General features: G+C 45.9%; 1 protein-coding gene across 3 annotated transcripts in view; it reads left to right on the top strand.

The window, feature by feature from the left end:
• The first annotated feature begins 816 nt into the window (after positions 1 to 816).
• MPP7 (MAGUK p55 scaffold protein 7) overlaps positions 817 to 18,653 on the top strand; it is a 283,309-nt gene continuing 265,472 nt past the window's right edge. Inside the window, exon 1 of one of the 3 annotated variants that reach the window (XM_066280418.1) lies at positions 817 to 1,006. The gene's annotated coding sequence lies outside the window, so the exon portion shown is untranslated. The remainder of the gene's footprint in view (positions 1,007 to 18,653) is intronic. The other 2 variants (XM_066280420.1, XM_066280419.1) reach the window with 2 other exon arrangements.

An 18,653-nucleotide genomic window follows, 5' to 3' on the forward strand; every position in this document is an offset into this window, starting at 1 on the left:
TCAATATGAATAGGATCTAGAGTATCATGCTATGTAAAAAAATTCAGACAGAGTACTACAAGGGCTATATAATTTCATTTATATGTGAAATCTAATAAACAAAATAAGTAAACAGAACAAAAATAAACTCACAGATACAGAGAAAAAAAACTGATGGCCTGGCCTGTGGTGGCACAGTGGATAGAGTGTCAATATGGAACACTAAAGTCTCCAGTTCAAAACCCTGGGCTTGCCCAGTCAAGGCACACATGAGAAGCAACAAGCAAGCAATGAACAACTAAAGTGAAGCAACTATGAGTTGATACTTGCCGCTCTCCCCACCCCGGTAAAAATTAATAAAATATTTTTAAAAATCCAATTGATGTTAAAGATTAGACGTTATTCACCAAGGTCATGCACAAATCAAAGAATCGCAGTAGGAAAAAAAAAAAAAAAGAATTGCAGTAGAATTAAGAAGCTCGCATCTGACAAAGGAACCTAGGCATCCGGGGTTCTTTGCAGGTAGGCTGCTAGTCCATTAACTGAAACCCACTCTGCAGCCAGTTCTGCAGCCTCCTGGGAAATAAGCGAATAGAGGCAGGACTTCTGATGATTGAAAGTAAGGGAGAGGAGCTGCAGAACTGTCACCAATGAGGCCTCTGCTTTGTTTTCTCCTACCCACCAATCAGAGAGCTCTTCTGGCGGAGTTGTCTTCAAATCTGAGACGCCTACCCCTATTGAAGCCAATCAGCAGGCGCCTAATACAGGCGTTCACGCCCAGAGGAGGATGCGGCCTCGGCCTCGCCCCGCCCCCTCCGCCGTGGTCCCGCCCCACCAAGGAAGGGGGTTGAGTTGGTTACTCTTTGGGCTGGAGGTGGGGACCCGGCTCCCAGTGGGGCTCGTACGTTCTGCGCGCGCTGGCACCTGATTGTCCTTTGCAGCGGCTTCTGTTGCTGTCAGTCTCCTTGCTTCCAAGCCCGCGGCTGCGGGCCCGAGAGAGCACGCCTCCCGCGGCACCTCAGAGCAAGTAAGGAGGTGCCGGGGCTGCAGTGCCGACTGGAGCTCGGGCGCGGGGCCGGGCGCGGGGCGGGCAGGGGGGACCTGCTCCCCTTGCTGCTCCCGCTGGCAGCGGCCCGGACGAGTCACCCCGAGCCTCCCGCGCGCCTCCAGGCGCCTGGGCCCGGGAGCCTGCGGCCGCCGCACCTTGCGGAGAGGTGGAGGCGGGGCCGGAGGAGGGGACCGGAGGGCGTGGGGTCCTGGCGGCTGCGGTCCGGACCCCTTAGGAACCTTGCTGGACTCGGGGCGAGGCGGCTGGGCCCAACGAAGTGCCGGAGGACGTGCAGGTGGAGGGAAACCGCAGAGTTGAGTCAGAGTCAGGCACCCAAGGGAAAAGGACCCACTGATAGCGGCGATAGCTGAGTGGCTTTTTTTTTTTTTTTTTTTTTGATAAAGGTGTGTCTTCTTGGGCAATGTTAATTACACATTTTCTGGATACAGGTTCTTTGCAGTGAGATTTACACATTAACAGTGCTTACTTAAAGTTAAAAGCAGCCTTTAACGTGAACTTGTTTGAGGGCTTTTTCTCAGTGACAAGTAGACCCAGCAGGGTGACTCACCTTAGTCTGGGCTGAAGTGGGGAGCGGCGCGATAGCAACGAGGGGTGGGGGGGGGGATGCTGATGATAGTTGCCTGTGCAAGGTTGAAAGGATTGTGGGGGTGGGATCTCGTTTCTTCTTTTTCGGGTGAGAAGAAGATTCTTCTTTTTTCTAAAAAATTTTAAAACAGCTTTCGAATTTTTTTAAAGCCTCTTTAAAAACGATTTCTGGGTTTTAGGTTCTAGGGTTGCACCTGCTACTCATGCGGTAGTACCTTGCACGTAAGTCCCAGCCGCTTAACTATATAATTTGATTTAGTTATAAAGACGCACTCTGAATTGCTATTACCTTTTCCTTTCACTATTTGTTCACTAGAGAAATGGTGAAGGTCACCGAATTTTAGCAGTAATGGCATAGTGAGGACTCTTGGAGCAGTGTTCTCCCCTTCCAGGCGCTCTCTCCTACACACTAGTATTTCCGTTTAGAGCTTTTAATGGAGAAGCTCAGAGCATGGCATCAGTGTTAGTATCCTCCTGCCCTTCTGGCAGGCAGGTGGTATTTATCATGCCCATTTTATAGATACATAAACTGAATGCCCTAGAGATGAAAGAAGTTCTATCACAGGTTACTTGACTCCTACTCGATTTTGTACCTGTAATAGAGTCAATCCAGGACCCGGCAAGATCCCTACCTTCAAGCAAGCTTTTGCATAAGGAATTCATCATATACATATGAGTCAGAGATGGAGCTGGTTATTTCTGAGTAAATAAATATTGTCTGTTTGGTTTTTTTTTAATTTTAAGGTTGCTGAGATAGTTTGAATCACACTACTAAAAAGGTAATTTTTTTTACACAGGCAAAACAAAACAAATAGAACTGAGTGGTGCTGTGTGAAAACCTTTATTATACACTTTGAGAGATGTTGCCAATTAGAAAGCCTTACTTACGTTTGCATCAGTGGACTTAAGTGTTATTTAATTTGAATTAAAATAACATGCATAGGGCAAATAAAAATGAAGTATAAAGCATTTTGGTTATGACTTATGAGTTTATTTTGGAAAAATTTTGCCATAAATTTGGTGTAAAGGTTGAAAATGTAAAAATAATTTCTTCCTTAGATGAACTCAAGGAAGGGAGTGTAGGTGTTAATGGAGAGCAGGGTTAGATGAAAGGGATTTCTGGAATGATGTCAAGGCTTGGGGAACTAGAGCATTGTTAGATTATGTTAAAGGTATTAGTCATCAAGAACATGGAAATGTCTTATGAATTAGTGCAACCATTCTAATTGTGAAGTAACCCTTTGTTTTCATGGTAAATGCATCAGTTGCATGTAACATATGTTTTGAGGAGACTTATTTGTGTAGGATATAAAGCATCCCTTACACAAGACCTGTGATGTAGCTCTGATTTTGTTTATTTGTTTTTGCATTGATGTCTTTACTTAATTTTTCCTCTCCTGTTGTATTAAAATTTCTAGGCACCCAAGGAAAAATTTCCATAAAGAAACCTGTATAGCCCTGGCCGGTTGGCTCAGTGGTAGAGCGTTGGCCTGGCGTGCGGGAGTCCCGGGTTCGATTTCCTGCCAGGGCACACAGGAGAGGCGCCCATCTGCTTCTCCACCCCTTCCCCTCTCCTTCCTCTCTGTCTCTCTCTTCTCCTCCCGCAGCCAAGGCTCCATTGGAGCAAAGTTGGCCGGGGCGCTGAGGATGGCTCTGTGGACTCTGCCTCAGGCGCTGGAATGGCTCTGATTGCTGCAGAGTGATGCCCCAAGATGGGCAGAGCATCGCCCCCTGGTGGGCGTGCCGGGTGGATCCCCGTCGGGCACATGCGGGAGTCTGTCTGATTGCCTCCCCCTTTCCAACCTCAGAAAGAAAGAAAAAAAACAAAAAACAAAAAAAGAAAGACACCTGTATAATGTGTTAATTCGTACAGAAGAGTCCTGTCTTCTGATGGTACAGCTTAGAATGTGGGAAAATGGAAGGCAATTCAGGCTGTTTATAATGTAGTTGCTTGTGTTCTTAATGTAGGATCTATGTCCTTTTTTTAAAAAAAAAAATTACATTACAGCACTGGGTGCTGTTTATTGGAGATTTAAGTCAGATTTTTTTTTCTTAGTGCATTTTACTAACAAAGGTACTAATGTGCTACAATTGTTTCTGTCGCAATTGTAATTGAGAGAATTGCAATCAGTTTTGTTTTTTTTTTTCATTTTTCTGAAGCTGGAAACGGGGAGAGACAGTCAGACAGACTCCCGCATGCGCCCGACCGGGATCCACCCGGCACGCCCACCAGGTGCGATGCTCTGCCCACCAGGGGGCGATGCTCTGCCCATCCTGGGCGTCGCCATGTTGTGACCAGAGCCACTCTAGCCCCTGAGGCAGAGGCTACAGAGCCATCCCCAGCGCCCGGGGCCATTTTTGCTCCAATGGAGCCTTGGCTGCAGGAGGGGAAGAGAGAGACAGAGAGGAAAGCGTGGTGGAGGGGTGGAGAAGCAAATGGGCGCTTCTCCTGTGTGCCCTGGCCGGGGCAATCAGTTTTTAAAGTCAGTTTTATTAAATTAGGATATTGGGATAGAAGGAAATGACAGCTTAATTTCAAGTGAAGGAAATTGTTAGTAATTTTAGAAGCAATTTCTATTGAAAAGCTTTCTGGTTCTCCTTGTGGTCAGGAATCCAGACCAGAGTGTGGATTTATTGTTCTTTATCAAGAATGTGAAATTTTTTCTTCTTGAATGTTCATTTACATCTTTTTAATCTTTTAGGAGAGCATGATTATCACCCTGCTTCACTTACGAACCCTGCTGACAGTATGAGCTGTTTATCAAGCTTGTTTGTTCTGAGGATAGCTTGGTGAGGTTGTTAGAGAAGGGAGATGAGAATACCAAGTTTTAATAAAAGCAGTATCTGTTTTAGGTAGAGAAATTGTAATGTTTGTGGAGAAGAAGGATAGATGAGGGATGACTACTTTGTGAGATATTTTGTAGAAAGCAGCTGAACTTTTAAAAGGCAGGAGAATGTAAACGAGAAGGTCTTTAAGGGTTGGTGTGTTTGTTTCAGTTCCACTGAACTCTGGGGAGGAGAGCTTTGGCAAATATTTTCTTGGAACCAACTGAGTTCATCAGGGAACTTGGTGGTGACTGGGAGGGGGAATAAGTAGGAGCCATTTCTTCTAGGAGGGTAGTTCCCCGCAGGCCTGGGTGAGTGTGAGCCTGCCCAGGTGAGTGGTTATAAGTAGCCAAGCAGGTGAAAAGCTTGCCTCAGTGTGGGCTTCCAGTGCTTTCTGCACCCTTGTCAACTTGAATCAAGCTAGTCAGCATTTTGACTCAGGTTTATAGCTCTCCGCAGTCCAGACTTGGGCTAGTTACCTATCCAATCTTCAAATTTGTTTTTAATTAAAATAAAAAAGTAAAATACTGAACTTTATAAAATGACTTGAGTATACAAGTGACTAGTTTAAAGGAGTATTTTGGTACTTGGTAGGTTTTAATTCTGGTAGATGTTTGGATATTCTTACTTCTGATACTGTCTTCTCCCTAAAAAAGGCTTTATTAGAAATAGGCAAACGTGAATATACATAGACTTCTGCACCAGATTGAGACCTTGAGTTATGGAGGAACTTGATCTAAATACTGCTTTGAAAAGAGAAGGTCAGGTAGGCTGCTGTAAAGCGCTGGTGTAGGTAAGGGGTGGGGGCAGCTTTACACTTTCTGCTCTGGTGCGTGTGATAAAAGCAGTTGGTGCTTTACTCATGATAAAAACATGCTCTTTGAAAGATAGTTCCTCTGTATGTTTACTGAAAGCAATCTGAATCTTGAGAAATATTTGAGCATTTTTTTCTTTCTTTTTTTTTTTTTTTTTTTGACAGTGGGAAGTTTGTTGAAGTGATGCAAACGTTTAGAGTTGAACCAGGGATAGAAAGGATTATGGAACTATGGACCACGATTATCAGGCTTCTGCTGATACTCAAAATAGATTTTTTTTTCTTCTTCCTAATATGGCTATTATTTAACTTCTGGAGATTCTGGATCTCTGTGCTCTTTTTATGTTTTGAATTTAGCTCAGGTCTTGGTGAGACCCATCAGCGACCCTTCATTTTTTGAATGATCTGATCAGGGTACAGATGAGTTTTGTCAGATTTAGGGGAGGAGTTGCTGTAATGTTGGCAATGAGGAAATGAATTAATATTATTTTGACATGTTTAAAGCATTTTAAATAGGATCAAAATTTTACATTTTGGAATTTTCAAAATGGTAATCCTCTCACATGCATACAGTTAAGTTGAAAATGAAAACTTGAGACCAATGGTTTTCAGACTTCGCCATGCCTCTGGGTCGCTTGGAGGGCACTTTAAAAGTTAAGTTTCTCATTGATACGTAAAGACACATGCAGCCCCATGTTTATTGCAGCATTGTTCACAGTGGCCAGGACATGGAAACAACCCAAAAGCCCGTCAATAGATGACTGGATAAAGAAGATGTGGCACATATACACTATGGAATACTGCTCAGCCATAAGAAATGATGACATCGGATCATTTACAGCAAAATGGTGGGATCTTGATAATATGATACGAAGCGAAATAAGTAAATCAGAAAAAAACAGGAACTGTATTATTCCATACGTAGGTGGGACATAATAGTGAAACTAAGAGACATTGATAAGAGTGTGGTGGTTATGGGGGGGGAGGGGGGAATGGGAGAGGGATAGGGGGTGGGGAGGGGCACAAAGAAAACAAGATAGAAGGTGACAGAGGACAATCTGACTTTGGGTGGTGGGTATGCAACATAATTGAACGACAAGATAACCTGGACTTGTTATCTTTGAATATATGTATCCTGATTTATTGATGTCATCCCATTAAAAAAAAAAAAAAAAAAAAAAAAAAAGAACAGCACCATCAGGCACCAAGTGTCCCAAACCACAAAAAAAAAAAAAAAAAAAAAGTTAAGTTTCTGATTCAGTAGGTTTGGGGATGGGTGTTGAGATTTTGCCTTTTTAATAAATTCCAAGGGAACAGTAATGCTGCTGGTCCAGCAACCACACTTTGAAAACCACTGAGATTCCAGGGGCAATGTGATTGTAGTGGTAAAGAACACAGGCTTTGAAGTTTGAAATATGTGGATTTCAATCCCTAGTCTGCCACGAAACTTTTGATTCTGGCAAATGTTTTACCTCTATTTTCTCATTTCTAAAGTGGAAATACTGTAATATTACATTGGTGGGAGTATTAAATGAACACAAATGTGTGTAAAAGCTTGTAGAACACTGGCTGGCAGGTTGCCAGCATCCAAGAAATGTTGGTTTTCAATCATGAAAATCAAAGCGTGTATGATACGGATAGGGTTGTGATTCTTACAAAGGGAGGTGGCACCTCGAAACTAATTTATCCTCATGTCCTCGCACTGTGCTGTGGGAAGGACACCTGGGCGCTCAGTTTCCACTTAACAAATGGATTGAAAGTTTGAGGATCTTAGTACTTTTCCAGAAACATCTTTTAGAGACTGACTATTCACATGCATAGTGATCCCCCCTAGCCCCCCCCCCCCCCAAATAGTTTAATTCTTTGGTCAAAATATGTTGGATTCTCACAGTAATTGTGGTCCACACTTTCTGTGACAGCACTTTTACATGCTGTTCCTGGGAGTTCAGTTATAGGAAACCCCTGAAAGTCATCCTCAGAACACACCTTTGGTACGGTGACTTGTATTGGATGACCGTGAATGCAGTTCTTGGAGATGTCTTTGCCCAGCTTGCTGAGTGCCTGGTTACTTTTCTTTCTGCCCATCTGAGAGGCCACTTCTTCTTGGCAATCCTCTGAAAAGTTGTACTCCCTTCCCATGACTCCCTGTCCCAGTCACTCATTTTATATCTGTCATAGCAGCTATCACACTCTTATCATAACTTTGTTTACTTTTTGTTTTTGTTTTTTACTAGAATGTAAACTCTGTGGGCAAAGGCCTGATCTTGGCTACTGTGTCCCCAATACAGCACAGTACCTGATACACTGGTTCAATGAAGGCATATAGGAGGTAGTAACTCTTACCCTCCTGTGCCTCCCTGCCCCCACATCAGGTGTGTACACTTGAGTTCATGCTCAGTCTGTTAGATAAAACAAGGGTCTTAAGTCTGGGCCATTCTTTGTAAAAGTTATCACTAAATGTTAAAATGTAATACAATATTTTGCAGACCTAGCCCTGGCTGGTTGGCTCAGTGGTCAGCCTGGCATGTGGAAGTCCTGGGTTCAATTCCTGGAAAGGGCACACAGAAGAAGCACCCATCTGCTTCTCCACCCTTTCCCTTCTCCTTTCTCTTTACCTCTCTCTTCCCCTCCCACAGCCAAGGCTTCATTGGAGCAAAGTTGGCCCTGGTGCTGAGTATGGCTCCATGGCCCTCGCCTCAGGCACTAAAATGGCTCCAGTTGCAGCGGAGCAATGCCCCAGATGGGCAGAGCATTGCCCCCTAGTGAGCATGCTGGGTGGATCCCGGTCCAGCGCATGTGGGAGTCTGTCTCTCTGTCTCCCCACTTCTCACTTCAGAAAAATACAAACAAACAAAAAACACCACCATTTTGCAGACCTGATTTAAATAGGATGAGCTTGAAAGGAACTCAATCCAAATATGTAGCCAACTGCAGAGAAGAAGTCAACATGTAAACGACCAAATAGTGTGTGTATCTAAGCAATGACTAAGCCTCCCTTCAGAGAGACAGGGCTTTGGATACGAATCCCCTTGTCTCTTACCTGCTGCAAATAAAATAAAACTACCTTGCAACAGCCGCAGCTTGTTCTTGAATAACATGCCCCAAATGGTGAACCCCTTGATTTTGCTAACAAGTTCATGGCCCATTATTGGTACATGAAAAGCCTGTCATTTTATTGTATCTTTGCCCTTCATCTCTTATGCCCATTCATGCTTCCGTTTCCCTTCACAGGACCTACTCTCAGGCATTGACACAATTTCCTCAAGTACTGGAAGATTATCCTGAATAGCTGTGCTACTTCACATTCTCACCAACTGTTAGCCACACATTCTTGCTGGTACTTGATATTTTCTGACCTTATTGTTTTTTCCAGTCTGATGCAACAGATGGAGTGGTGTTACTCTTCTTACTTGCAGTTCTCTGATTACTAATGCAGTTGAGTAGCCTGTCATATGTTTGCTAGCTGTATGGGTTTCTCTTTTTGTGAATTGACATTTCTATGTTCTTTGCTTCTTGTTTTAGATTTTCTTATCCTTCTCTCTTCTTTCCTACCATAATTTACAGGAGGTTTTTTTTGTGTGTGTGAGTTTTCCACATGTTAGCTTTGTTGGGTTTTAAGTGGTGCAAATATCTTAGTTTTTTACCTGTCAAATTTTTCTTTGAAACCACTTATGGAACAGAATCTTTAGTTTGGTTTTAGTTAGATTCATCTGTATCTTTTCACCTTGCAGGTCTTGTTTAGGAAATATTTCTTTGTTCTTAGTTAACAAAGATACGTTACTACAGTCTGTCTCTTCCTGTTTGAACTCTTTCAGTGGTTTTTGTTTTCTTTTTTCATTACTAAAACTTACCTGCAGATCTTGGATCTAGAAGTGTGGTCTTTTTAAAAAATACATAAGCTGGTGGTTTATAATGCTGGCTTTACATTAGAATTAAGTAGGTACCTGTAAGGCCAGTGTCCATTGCGTTGCTGTGTCCATGCAGGTTCTCACTGGATTCGGACAGACAGTAAAAAAACTCTGGAACCAGAAAATGGTGGGCCATTCCTTTATTAAAATCTCTTAGTGATGGACTAGCAAACAGGCAGAGAAGACTCCTCCCTTTCCTCCCATCTCAGGACCCCGCCGGTCTCAGCACTCCCCAGCCAAACAGGCTGGGCTGAAATCTCAGGCTCCCAGGCCCCTCAACACTCCCTCTCATTCTGAACTCCCTAGCAAAACAGGCAAGGGGGAAAAAAATCCTTCTCCAGCAAGTGTTAGCAAACAATGGCCCCTCCCAAGCAGGAAGACAATCGGGATTTGCAATCTGCCGCCTTGAGGGCAAGCAGCCCACAGCCTTCCACAGACTACACACAGGGTGATGCCACTTGCCAATGCTCCAATTAGGCAATACAAGCAAGCAAACCCACCATATATGAAACACATTGGTTTGCCCAACAGTAGCTTTTTAAAATCATTTGCCCATATTCTCTATATCAGTGGTTTCCATTCTTTTTACACTTGTGGACTGGTGGTCTATAATCTTTCTGCAGCATTGGAGTGGTTAACCTTTTTTTTTTTTTTTACAAAGAGAAAGTGATAGAATCCATGGGAGTCCGAAAGACCAGAGTAACAGGCTTTATTGAAAGGAAGAAAGGAACCCTGCCGGGCACTTCTCGGGGAGAAGGGCACCGGCACCCACCGATTACAGACTAGGGGTGAGTTATACAGTGTTTGGGAGAGCCTGAGGGGATACTGAGGCAGAAGTTCTGGTATGTTCCCTTTTACGGTTTTAGGATTTCAGCTTTCTGGAATGCTCCTTGGGGCAGGTTGATCAGCTTTCTGGAATTCCTCTGTCTCAGGGGCGATAGTCCAGTAAGGGTGAGGTCTGGCAGATAAGCAGAACATCAAGAGGGCAGTTTGGAATTCACGTATCTATCAGAAAGAAAGAGAAAGAGACAGACAGGGAGAGAGATGAGAACATCAGCTTATAGTTTTGTGTCACTTTAGTTCATTGATTGCTTTCTCACATGTACCTTGATTACGGGGCTCCAGCCTAGTCAGCAACCCCTTGCTCAAACCAGCAACCTTGGGCTCAAGCCAGCGACCATGTGGTCATATCTGTGATCCCATGCTCACCACCCTGGCCACCTCAGGGTTTCGAACTGGAGTACTTAGTGTCCTAGGTCGACACTATCTACTGCACTACCACCAGGTCAGGCCTAAGTGGTGGTTAACTCTTTTGCAGGCCAGCACCATGGACCAGAGGCTAAAAAATACTGCTCTAGATGAACTGAACAGTAATTCTATGGAGTAAAACCCAGCCATTGTCTTTTTTTTTTTTTAAATAAAAAAACCTCCTCTTATGATACTGATATCCATGGTTAAAACCAGGTATCAATTTTTCCCAATAGTCTTGTGCCTTAATTTCTAAGTATCTCAGTTTTTCTTTCTACTGCTGTATTCTCACCTCACTATAGGGGAATCTATTGGTGTACAGTATATGACCCTATATATAGCATGTAATATACAGCATATGTGTAGCTATAAATTAGATAATTTTTCTATATTTAATACTTTTGGTCTTCTTGAACTCTTACAGTATTAATGGCTACTTTTTCTTTTGGATGTTTTATGAAGACAATTATTTCATTTTAAATAATAACTATTTGTCTTTTTCTCCCAGTTCTTATTACTGTCTTTTGTATTTCCTTGCCCTATTTCATTTGTCTAGATTTGTAATGATATGTTGAAGAGTAGCAGAGATAGTGGCCTCTTGATCACTTAAATACCTTAAAGGGAATTCTACTTTAATTTCTCCTTTAATTGGGAGATTTTATTTTCTAAATTGTAGTTTATTTTGTTTTTTTATTATGACTTCATTAGTTTTGAAAACTTAACAAGTAAGCATAGACTTCTCTTCTTGGTTTTGGTAAGGTAGCTATTATAGATGGTACACAGTTATAGTTGTGTAGCATATTGGTGTAGGGGCAGTAGCCACGGCCACCATCCCAGCTACCTGGCCAACACAGGTTCGCATTTGATTCGGACAGACAGTAAAGAATCAACAGAGCCAAAAACTAGTGGTCCATTTACTCAGCAAGTGAGTAAAAACATACAGCGGGAAAACACTTCCCTTTCCATTCAAGGCTCCCAAAACCACTGACTCATCCGAGTTTTCCTAGAAACAAAGGCTTCCATCTCACCAGGGTCACCTCTGTTCCCCATCTCCTTCTCCTCCATGAACTGGCTTCTCCTTCACCAGTCCACCATTTTGGCTACTTCCTCCACTGGGCCTCCCAGCCCTGCTACCACACAGGCTCTTCCTCTCTCCAAGAACATGGTTTCTCTCCCTAACATGGCCTCCTAGCTCCTCGTTTTAAAACTTTTTGCAGTTAAAGTCCCTCCCCCAATACATATTAGCATAACCATGCCCCTTCCCAAGCAAGAAGGCAGTCAGCCACCCCACATGGGCAGCGGCCATCTTTAATGAGGTGAGCATAAATTAACTTATCTGCCCAACAAGTAGGTTATTAAATTAAAAAGTTTGAATTATTTTTGTCACGCTCTTCCAAAGTGAGTTGTGTGTAATGACTCTGGTTAGTTGAAAGCCATCATATGTTTGGAAAAACAAAATGGGAATTGTTATGCATCCTAAACTATGAATTTAAAAAATGTATTGAAGTATATCTACCTGGAAAGGTAGTCAGGCACTTTACACACCCTTGTTTATATAGCATCAGTCAAATGTTAGTACAGTGAAAATCACAAATAACCTTTCAGTATGATTGTAAAAGTAATTTTGATGTCGTGGGTGTCCTGAAAGGTTCTTGAGGAGCCTAGGTTTCATGGATCATATTGAGAACTGGCTTACAGTATCTCTTGCCAGTGCTGTTGAGGGCTGGCTCACACTCATCTGTCTCCCCTGAGGTTGCTGAACCAGATCCAGTTTCTTCACTTACTTATTCCTAAACCTGTCTTCTTAGAATCAGGGACTTGCTACTTCTTGGCTCTGCTCTGCTATATTTTTCCAAGTGAAGGAAAGTTTAGTAATACTAGGAAAGAAAATATTTCTGAGATTAGCAACTCCGGACCTGTTTAAAGCTGTTAATTTTGCTGTCCAAACACAGTAAATACACCCATAAACATGCTAATACTTGACTTTCCTCATCTTTTAAGATAAAGATAATCATGACAGCTTATCTGTACATTTCTTAAGAAATATTTGGTAGCATCATCATAATTAAGGAGAATTATAATAGGTGGTTGTAAGGTATTTTTCCCTGCTGAGAAGGAAGGAAGGGGCGTAGCCACCAAGTGTGGAATAGTAAAGGCTTTATTCAGTACAGAGCGTTTCTTGGACGAGATTCACTGGCCTGGAAAATGGAGGTCAGGAAAATCGCACATGGAGAGACCACGTGGGTAAATTTAAAAGGGTCTTCTAGGGGAGTCGGGCTAATATGACGTAGAGAAGTCTCCCTGGCTGACAGTCGCTTTTTTCCCAAGGACTCCTAGGAAGTTTCTTTTGGCGCGCTTGGTTGTGGGCGGTCCTAGCCAAAGTTTGCGGGCCTCGGTTCCCCTCGTGACCATCCCTCATTATCCACCAACCTTACATTCCGATCTTTTTGTGTTAATAAGGGGCGCCGCTTATTCGTCTGGCTACTTCCTGCTGAATAGGGGCGTCGTGGGGAGGGGGAGATCGGAAGGTGGTGGTTTTGAGGGGTGTCAGGAGGAACATTCGTTTGGCCATGAGTTGAGAAACTTCGCTGGTGTGGTTCTGTAAGAATTTTTTTAAAAAAGAGAGGTAAATATGAGTTATATGCTGATAATTAGAAGAAGATTTAGGTAGGATAGGGGCAGCCCAGGTAAGAATAGGTGGCTGCTATTAGGAGTTAAGCAGGTTGTAAGAGGTGAGATTTTTGCTTAATTTTTCTTGCAGACAGTTCAGATTGAAGCTTCTTTCATCAGGCCAGTCTTACTGAACAGCATTGCTCCCTGCTTCAGCTCACTCTGGTGGCAGGTTCCTGGTGGGAGGGACAGGAGCAACAGGAGGGTCTGCATGGCCCATTTTTTGGTGAGCTGCAGACAAGTAAGGCCCAGTGGTTCTGACTCCCAGCAGTTCCGTATGGGAGCAAGTTTGAGGTGAGAGACATGGTACCAAGGTGTTTGCCCGAGGAGCTTGGCTGCAGTAGGAGTAGTCAGTATTACTGTATGGGGTCCCGTCCACCTGGGCTGTAGGGAGCCGGGTTGGAGCTCCCTTAGAAGAACGCTGTCTCCTGGTTGGAGGGGGACCGCTGGGTGTGTTTCATCTGGACCCCCTATGGGAGGAAGGGTCCGGTCCGCGTGTTCCCTGAGAAGATGGTGAAGTAAAGACAGAAAGGGGAGGTACGTGGCAGGAGGAGGGGGGTTGACAGGTAAGCTGTGATTGATTAGGAACGATCTACTGTAAACCAGCTCAAAGGGGCTGAGTCCTGCGGGGTTTCGCAGGGTTGCCCTGATTCTGGTGAGTGCCAGGGGAAGGAGGTTTGGCCAGGAGAGCCTGGTCTCAATGGAGAGTTTAGTTAGCTGACTCTTCAGGATGCCATGGGCCCTTTCCACCTTACCCGATGATTGAAGGTCATAGGGTATGTGGAGCTTCCAGGTGATGTTGAGAGAGGTGGCAACCTGCTGGACTATTTGGGCAGTGAAGGCTGGACCCCTGCCTTGGACCGTTGTCTGACTGGATGGTAGTCGGCAGTCCAAACCGCGGGATGATGTTTTTAACGAGAATGGAGGCAACGGTGTCTGCTGTCTCTCGAGAGGTGGGAAAGGCTTCTATCCACCCAGAAAAGGTGTCAACAAAAGTTAAGAGATAACGGAGTTTTTTGTGAGGGGGAATATGAGTGAAGTCAATTTGCCAGTCCTGGCCTGGCACGTGCCCCCTCAGCTGATGAGTGGGGAAGCGGGGGCGGAGTCCCCCTTGTGTGGAGGCTTTGGAACAGGCAGCACGTGCTGCGTGTACCTTTTCGATAGTCTGCTGGAGGCCTGGGAAGAAAAAGAGTGGTTGTAAGAACCGATAGAGAGCTTTTGGCCCTATGTGTAAGGAACAGTGGATATCAGAAGAGTTTCAGCTTGTCCTTTTGGTAAGGCAATCCTATCTCCGAGAAATATCCATCCCTGGTTGCACACGTCTCCACCCTTTCTGAGGAGGGTCTGTTCTTCCTCAGGAGTGTAGGAAGGTTTCAAGGAGGTGGAGAGAAACATGAGAGGAGGGGGGGGTTCCCAGGGTGAGGTTTCGAGCCGCCGTGTTGGCCCGAGCATTTCCCAAGGCCACTGGGTCCTGAGAGGTTTGATGGCCCCTACAATGTACCACAACCACCTCAGCGGGAAGCTGTAATGCCTGCAAAAGTTTAGAAATGAGGGTAGCATTGATTATGGGGGAGCCCTTGGTAGTGAGGAAGCCCCTTTCCTTCCAGAGGGCAGAGTGGCTGTGGGTGATAAGAAAGGCATATTTATAGTTAGTATATATAGTTTCGCGTTTTCCCTGGGCCAGAGTGAGTGCCCGCGTGAGGGCAATCAGCTCTGTTTTCTGGGAGGTGGTGTCCTCTGGCAGCTGTTGAGCTTCTAGGGTGGAGGAGGTGGTGGCCACCGTGTAGGCTGCCCATCAGGTCCCTGTACAGAGCTCCCATCTACAAAGAGTATTAGATCTGGGTCTTTTAAAGGAGAATCTGATAATCCATCTCGAGGCCTGTTGAGGAAATCTATTAGTTCCGTACAAGAGTGGGTGGGTTCCGGAAGTGTCGCTGGAGCTGGCAGTAGAGTGGCTGGGTTGAGTCGGGCAGAGGGCAAAAGAGTGACTGAAGGGTTTTCGATGAACAGGAGGTGAAACTCTTGTAGGCGGGAAGGACTTAACAGAGAAAGAGATTTGTGTGAAAGGAGGTCAGTGAGCCTGTAAGGGTGAGCTTAGTAGCCTCCTGGGTGAGTTCAGTTGCTGTGCCCAGTGCCCGGAGGCAGGGCTGCCAGCCTTCTATGGTGGTGTCTAATTGTTTAGAGAGATATGCCACGGGGCGGTATGTAGGCCCCACAGGTTGAGTTAACACACCAACAGCATTAACGTGCTTTTCATCAGTGAAAAGATGGAAGGGGCATCTGGAGTTGGGTAAAGCGAGAGGGAGAGAGGAGATGAGGGCATCTCGAAGGGTACAGAAAGCCCTTTTGACGGTGTTGGGGGATGTGAGAGGTCCCGTGGGAGTCTCTTTTGCAGCCTCGTAGAGGGGTTTGGCTAAGAGAGCAAAATTGGGACTCCAGTGTCTAAAGAAGTCTATCAGACCAAGGAAAGAAAGAATCAGATCAGCAGTGGTAGGTGGTTGGAGACTGCGGATGGTCTGAGTTCGATCTAGGGTGAGACCTCGGGTGGTGGGAGTCAAGGCAATGCCCAGATAGACTACAGACTGAGAGTGAAGTTGAGCCTTAGTAGGGAGACACGATATCCCTTCATGGCAAGAAAGTTAAGAAGGGTAGTTGTGTGTCTTCTTGAGGCAGACAGGAAGGGACTACAGAGAAGTAGGTCATCTACATATTGTAAGAGAATACTAGTCTCGAGATCACATGCAGCTAGATCCCGAGCCAGCGCCTGTCCAGTCTGGTGTGGGCTGTCTCTGAACCCCTGGGGCAGGACGGTCCACGTAAGCTGCTGGGCTACATTAGTGTCCGGATCAGTCCAAGTAAAGGCAAACAGAAAGTAAGAGTCAGGGTGTAGAGGAATGGTAAAGAAGGCATCCTTGAGGTCTAGGACCGTGAAGTGAGTGGTGTCTGATGGAATGTGTGACAGTAATGTGTAAGGATTAGGGACTACTGGATGGAGGGGAACTACTGCCTCGTTGATTAGGCATAAGTCTTGTACGAGGCGATAGGCTCCTGAAGGTTTTCAAACAGGAAGGATGGGGGTGTTGCAGGGAGAGTCTGTGGGGATGAGTAAGCCTTGGTTTAAGAGGCGGGTAATTATTGGTTTAAGGCCCTGGCGGTGACTTGCTGAAATAGGGAATTGGGGCCTAGATGGAAATTGGGAGGGATTCTTTAAGCGGATGTGTACAAGTGGGTGGTGGGTTGCTACCACAGGAGTAGAAGTGTCCCAGACCTGAGGGTTGACAACATCTGGTAGAATAGGATGTGTGACCGGGTTAGGGAGATCTGTGGTAGTGGGAGAGTCTTTAGTCAGGAGTGGTAGGAGTAAGTGGGAAGATGCTGTTAGCTGGATAGTGGCTCCGAGACTGTGTAGAATGTCTCGACCCAGACGGGGTACAGGGCACAATGGCATGACTAAGAACGAGTGTGAAAAGGGAATTCCGTCCAAACTGCATGTCAGAGGTGGTGTGCGAAGAGAAGAAAGGGTCCCACCCACTCCCATAACCGAGACCTGTGAGGGAACTAGAAGTCCAGAGTATGAAGGCAATACAGAGAAAGTAGCCCCCGTGTCCACAAGAAATGATATGGACTTACCCGCTACCTGTAGCATCACTCATGGCTCAGAGAGAGCAATGAGGGTCTCCGAGTCCGGGCCGCATCAGTCGTCTGCGAGGCCTAGGAATTCAAATGATGGCCCCGCCTGGCTGGCTTGGCCTCCCAGCTGAGCGGCCTGTCCTCAACGTAGAGACGTCGAGGATGAGCCTGCTGCCAAAAGGGGACAATCGCTCTGCCAGTGACCGGGCTGCTTGCAGTCAGGGCAGGGCTTAGTGGGCGGCCTCGGGCAGGGGCACTGCCGGGACCAATGACCCTCCTTGCCACACTTAAAGCAAGCTCCTGGTGGGGATCCTCTTGGCGGCCCGGACCTAGGTCGAGCACCCTCTGTGCTTTGCCCCTGTTGCTCTGGCCTCAGGGCTGCCACAAGAGCCTGGGTTTAGAGTGATACTTTCTGCTGCATGCGGGCCTGGCGTTCAGCCTCGGCCTGTTCCTCTCGACTGTTAAAAACCTTAAATGCCATGTTCATCAGGTCTCGGATAGAGGTCTGGGGGCCCTGTTCTGCCTTTTTAAGTTTCCTCTGAATGTCCAGGCCAATTGGGAAATAAAGTGAGTGGCTAATACAGTGGCCCGACATTGGAGGTGGGGTCTAAACGAGTGTGGAGGACCATAGTGTCAGTGAGGCGATTTAAGAAGAGAGCTGGATTTTCCTCAGGTCCCTGAGTAATTTCCCTTAACTTGTCATAGTTAACTACCTTTTGTGCTGCATCCTGCATGCCAGCCACAAGACATTCAATCATTTGGTCTCGTTGTCTCCTACCTGTTTGTTCTGTCTGGTAATTCCAGTTGGGGTCCGTGTCAGGGACCGCCTCTGGGTTCACTGGCATTTGAGGGTTTGAGGCATGGACCTTATCTGCATGAGCTCGTGCCACCATCCGAATTCAGTCCCGTTCATCGGGGGTAAGGGTAGAAGACATGATAACACAGAGATCATGCCAAGTGAGGTCATATGCCTGAGTGAGATACTGGAATTCCTTGGTATAGTTGGTAGGATTAGAAGAGTAAGAGCCCAAGCGCTTTTCGATTGCAGATCAGAGAGGGAGAAAGGCCCATGAACCCGAACAACTCCTGCTCCGGCCACCTCGCGGAGAGGGCATAGGAGGTTGGCTTCCTCTTGTGACCTGGAGTGAGATCCGGTGTGAGCGCTGACTGGAGAGGAGAAAGAGAGAGAGAGCAGCATTTGCAGGTGGGGAAGCAGGATCTAGCGAAGAGGGGGAAGGTCCGACCGAGGGAGCCGAGGGAGTCTTGCAGGAGGGGAAGAGAGTTCCTCAGGGTAGTCGGCAAAGGAGGAGAGATCTGGAGCGGAGGGTTTAGCTGAGGTTTCTCTGGCCAAGAGGACCTGCATTGTAGAACAACCGGCACAGAGTTTAGGACGAGAACACAGATGCCAAAACCCCTGAATATAAGGGATTCCTGACCACTTTCCAGCCTCCTGGCAATAGTTCTGTAAATCAGTAAGGATCTTAAAATCGAAAGTCCCTTCCTGAGGCCACCTGGTCTGGTTATCCAGTGGGTATTGTGGCCAGGCTACGCTACAGAAGAAGATTAGTTTCTTCTTTTTTAGGGAACGATCAATGTTTGAGAGATTCCGGATTAGGCACCCCGGGGGTAGTTTTAGAGTCAGATTTGGATCCCTTTGCCCCCATGGTCACCCTCAGTTCTCGGAGGGGTCAGATTTGAGTATTAGCGTCCTAAATCTGATGGAAAAGGTAAAGTGGATGTGCTCTGGACGTCTCCGCAAGCACACACACTCAGACAGAAAAGAAGTCCCTGGCGCAGCTGCGGTTTCGGACAGGGATTCTCGGAGAAAAGAACTGAGGTGGGGGGGAGGCTGGAGGTGGGGAACTTACCACACCGTGCGCCGAAGTGGGTGGAAGGTCGGAGGTCCTGGTTCTTTCTCGGAGGG

This window comes from Saccopteryx bilineata, chromosome 5 (genome assembly GCF_036850765.1).
Source record: "Saccopteryx bilineata isolate mSacBil1 chromosome 5, mSacBil1_pri_phased_curated, whole genome shotgun sequence".
In the NCBI taxonomy this organism is placed as follows: Eukaryota; Metazoa; Chordata; class Mammalia; order Chiroptera; family Emballonuridae; genus Saccopteryx; species Saccopteryx bilineata.